The following is a 5,278-nucleotide window of genomic DNA, read 5'->3' as shown; positions in this document are numbered from 1 at the left end:
TTTTTTTTTTTTTTTTTTGGGGGGGGGGGGGTTGCTGGAGATTGAACCCAGAGCCTTGTGCATGCGAAGCAAGCACTCTACCAACTGAGGTATATCCCCAGCTCATCTCTAGCATTTTTTGAAGCCAGTTATTTTACATGGATAAGTTTTTTTGTGAATTAGGATGTTTGTTTAGTTTTGTATTCTTTTAATCTTTTTAAAAATTATTGCTTTATATATTTCTCTCCTGTTTCCCTTGATTTTTTTTTCTTCTGGAAACAGCCAATCTGTATTATTCTTTCACTCTACCTTTGATCTTCTTCTCCTGTCTTCTCTCCTCCTCCCTCATAATCATCACATCCTATCACTTCTGTTTTATCCATGTCCACCAATTGAAAACATAAACCCTTTTGTAAACTTGCTGTTTTTATCACAGGCAATAACTTATCATGTCATTTCTGTTTATTGTGATAATTAACATTGCAGAAATCATACTAGGAACTATTTGGTTTAGTGGTATAAACTGTTTCCATTGGTTGTTATTATTTGTCTCTCCCTAAACAGTGAGATACTGGAAACCTTCGGGGACACTGTAAGTCTACTGCCTCAGATCCATACTGTTAGTTGGGTAGACACACAAACATGAAAAGGCAAGGGAACAAATTGCCCCAAGCAAACCAAGGTACTCCAATAACAGAATACATCGACATCACAGTGAAAAAATGTCAGAGAAGGAGTTTAGAATATACGTAGTTAAACTGATCTGTGAAGTAAAGAATGATATAAGAGAGGAATACAGGTAACAAAGGATCACTTCAATAAAGAGATAGAAATTCTGAAAGAAAACTAAACAAATTCTTGAAGTGAAGTTAACAATACACCAAATTAAAAATTCAATAGAAAGCATCATCCACAGACTAGACCACTCAGAAGACAGAACCTCAGGCAATAAAGGCACAACGTATAATCTTGAAATAAAATGGACCACGGAGTGAAGATGTTAAGAAACCAGGAATACAACTTCCAAGAATTATGAGATAACATGAAAAGACCAAATTTAAGATTTATCAGGATAGATGAAGGCACAGAGATACAAACGAAAGGAATGCAAAATCTTTTCAATGAAATAATATCAGAAAATTTCCCAAATCTAAAGAATGAAATGGACAATCAAATACAAGAGGCTTACTATAGGACTCCAAATGTGCAAAATTACAACAGACCCACATCAAGGCACATTATAATGAAAATGCCTAGCATACAGAATAAGACTAGAATTTTAAAGGCTGCAAGAGAAGAATATCAAATTACATATAGAGGAAAACCAATATGAATCTCAGCTGATTTCTCAACCCAGATTTTCAAAGTGAGGAGGTCGTGGAATAACATATAACAAGCTTTGGAAGAAAATGGATGCCAACCAAGAATCCTACACATAAGCAAAATTAAGCTTCAGATTTGAAGACAAAATAAAAACCTTCTATGATTAACAAAAAAATAAAAGAATTTGCAACTAGAAAGCCTGCACTTCAGAATATTCTCAACAAAATATTCCATGAAGATGAACTGGGGGAAAAAAATGTGAAAACCAGTGAAGGAAGAAACTACACTAAAGGAACCGTCAATCAAAGGAGAACTAATTCAAATTAAAAACTAGGATGAGCCAAAATGATGGAGAACACAAATCATATCTCAATAATAACCTTGAACATTAATGGCCAAAACTCATCAATCAAAAGACAGACTGGCAGACTGGATTAAAACACAAGAGCCAACAATATGCTGTCTCCAAGAGACTTACTTAACAGGCAAAGACATCTACAGACTGAAGGTGAAAGGATGGGAAAAAACATCACTCACGTGGACCATGTAAACAAGGGGTTTCTATCCTCATATCAGATAAAGTGGACTTCAAGCAAAAGTTAATCAGGACAAAAAAAGGATGTTTCATACTGCTTAAGGGAATTATACATCAACAAGACATAACAATCATAAATATTTATGCTCCAAACAATGGAGCATCTACGATACAAACAAAATCTTCTCAACTTCAAGAATCAAATAGATCACAACACAATAATACTAGTGACTTTAACACAGATCTCTCTCACTACTGGACAGATCTCCCAAACAAAAACTAAACAAAGAAACTACAGAACTAAATAATACAATCAATAATTTAGATTTAACAGACATATATAGAATATTTCACCCATCAATGACTGAATGCACTTTCTTCTCAGCAGCACACAAATCATTCTCTAAAACAGACCATATTATGTAAGCTATCACATATGTTGTCATACAATTGTAATATTACCTTAATATATTTTAGCACCTGTCAGGTTATTTTGATAGCTCCCTTTCTATTGATATTAATTTTTGTGTTCTTGCTTTTTTCTTGATTAGACTTATTTAATTTTTATCAAATTTTAGCTGTATTATTCTCTATTTCATATATTTCTGCTCTCTTATTTTTTCCTTCCTACTACTTAATTTGAAAATAATTTGAGCTTTTCTGCCCACTCCCCCTGCACTCCCCAGAGCTGCTCTGCACAGCAAGCTCCCGGTTCCTGCTAATCTAGCGCTGCTGTTGTCTCCCTCCAATCGCCATCATGATTATCTACCCAGACGTCATCAGCTACAATGAGAAGTTCTCTGACATTTACAAGATCCAGGAGACTGTGGACGGCCTCTGCCTGGAGGTGGAGCGCAAGATGGTCAGTAGGACAGAGGGTAACACTGATGACTCACTCCTTGATAGAAACGTTTCGGCTGAAGGACCGGAGGTCGAAGGTACCAAAAGCACAGTAATCACTGGTGTTGGTATTGTCATGAACCATCACTTGCAAGAAACCAGCTTCACAAAAGCAGCATACAAGAAATACATGAAATCAATCAAAGGCAAACTTGAAGAACAGAAACCAGAGAGAGTAAAACCTTTTATGGCAGAGACTGCAGAACAAATCAAGCACACCCTTGCTAATTTCAAAAATTACCAGTTCTTTATTGGTGAAAACATAAATCCAGATAGCATGGTCGCTCTCCTGCACAACCATGAGAATGCTGTGACCACATATATGATTTTTTTAAAAGGATGCTTTAGAAATGGAGAAATGTTAATAAATTTGGCAGTTACTTTGGATCTATCATCTATCATCATAACTGGCTGCTGTTTGTCATCCACACAACACCAGGACTTATGACAAATGGAACTGATGTCATCTTGAGCACATTTAGGCATTGTTTTTTAAGAAAACAAAGTTCATTTAAACTAAAAAATAATAATTTTTTGATTATTATTCTAGCTTCTTTCTGATACAAGTCTTTGTTATAAATGTTCATCTCAGTACTATTTCATCACAGAGATTCTGATATTTTAAGCTTTTATTATCACTTAGTTCAAAGCACTTTTTATATACTTGTGCTTTCTTCCTTGACCTCAGAGATATTTATAAGTGCACCATTTAGTTTTGAAAAGGTTGATGTGGGGGTGAGGTATTCTATATATTTTAAAGTGATTGATTTCTAAAGTAATCAGGCGGGAAACAGTCTGCATGATTCAAATTTTTAAAAAAGTAATGGAAATGTTTTTTATATTGATTGTATTGATTACATAAATATTAAAACTGAAAATAAAAATAAACTTAAGAAACTAACACTTTCACATTCTCTCACACAACAATCAAAATTTATTGAAAGACACTAAAGAATACCTAAGTAAGAAATGGTAAATGTTTTAGGGGATAATTATGCTTAACCTGACTTAAATATTGCTTAATGTAAATGTGCAATGAACTATTATATGAAACTCACTGATATGTATAAATTAAATTTTAAAAAGATAAATAAATGGAAACCCATTTTTTGTTCATGGAATAAAACACTTAATATTTTTGTAATAACAATGCTCCTCAAAGGGCTCCACAGATTCAATTTCTGACCCCTATAAAAAGAATCCCAGAGGCGTTTTTGTGCAGTGACAGAAAAGCCAATTTTAATATTAACATGGATCTGTCCAAACTGTTAGAATGTCTCTTATCAAAAAAGAAAGAAAGTAAGCATTATTGAGAATGTAGAGAAAAGGGAGTCCTTACAGACTGTTGGTAGAAATATAAATTAAAAGTCATTATAGAAAACTCTGTGGCATTATCTCAAAATGGTAAAAAAATTAAACAACCAGATGAACCAGAATTCCAATACTGAGGGGTAAATCCAAAGGAAATAAAATCAGCATGTTGAAGAGATGTCTGCATTTCCATGTTTACTGCAGCACTATTTATTCAGCAAGATATAGAACCAACCTGAGTGTCTATCAATGGATGAATAATAAAGAATATGTGACATATATACACAATAGGATACTAATTAAGTTTATTCACTGAAAAACAAAACTCTGTCATTTGTGACATGAATGAACTAGGAGGACATTGTGTTAAATGAAATAAGGCAGGCAACTACACACAAATACTGCATGATCTCATTCATGTAGAATCTTAAAAAGCTGGCCTCACGAGAGAGTAGAAATGTTTTTATCAGTCTAGGATAGGTGAGAGAAGAAGGGATGGGAAGATGTTGGTCAAAGATATACATTGAGGATAAAATTCTACAATAGGCAAGTAGGAAGTACATAAGTGATTTGGGGGCATGAGACCTGGGGAGGATGGAGAAGAGGAGAAATTGGGAACAATGGCTACTGGTTTTGAAGTTCCTTTTTTGGGTGAAGAAAATGATCTAAAAGTGTGGTGATGACTGCATAGCATTGGAATACGTACGAAACACCATTGGACTGCACATTTTAAATGGGTTAATTATATGATATTTGAATTATCTCTCAATAAACTGCTTAAATGAATTAATTCTAAATACTAATTAATATCTTGGCCAAAATTTTAATAGTGAAAAGAATAGAAGCTGATGACCAAGTAAACTCAAGGTAACACACATAAAATTAAAGAAGCTTGCTTTTCTCTTATAGCACGCATAGGGAACAGTTTTACCCATCCTTGTTCCACCCTTAATTTTAGTTAGTGCATTAAAAAAAAAAAAAGAGGAAAACATAATCATCCTAATAAAGTACCATAACAGTCATTAGATGTCAAAACAGAACAAACCTACATTATCTGTGCGTGATTTAGGCCACTGTCCTGAAAAAATAAATAAATAAAAAGTAAACATATTTTAATATGTCTTCTGATTCTACTATAATGTATAGTCCATACTTCTAGAATGGTGTAATTGTTAAAACTCAGTTGAAACGGGCCATTTATTCAAGGTGAAAATATCTGCTAGATATCTT

The 5,278-nt window shown here is 33.7% G+C and overlaps 1 pseudogene; it reads left to right on the top strand.

Moving 5' to 3' along the window:
• Window positions 1–2,373: 2,373 nt before the first annotated feature.
• LOC125619394 lies at window positions 2,374–4,543 on the top strand (annotated as a pseudogene).
• The last annotated feature ends 735 nt before the right edge of the window (window positions 4,544–5,278 follow it).

This window comes from Marmota marmota, unplaced genomic scaffold (assembly GCF_001458135.2).
Source record: "Marmota marmota marmota unplaced genomic scaffold, marMar, whole genome shotgun sequence".
NCBI lineage: Eukaryota > Metazoa > Chordata > Mammalia > Rodentia > Sciuridae > Marmota > Marmota marmota.
The sequence above is the reverse complement of the archived record's forward strand: the minus strand, read 5'-3'. Positions and strand labels throughout refer to the sequence as shown.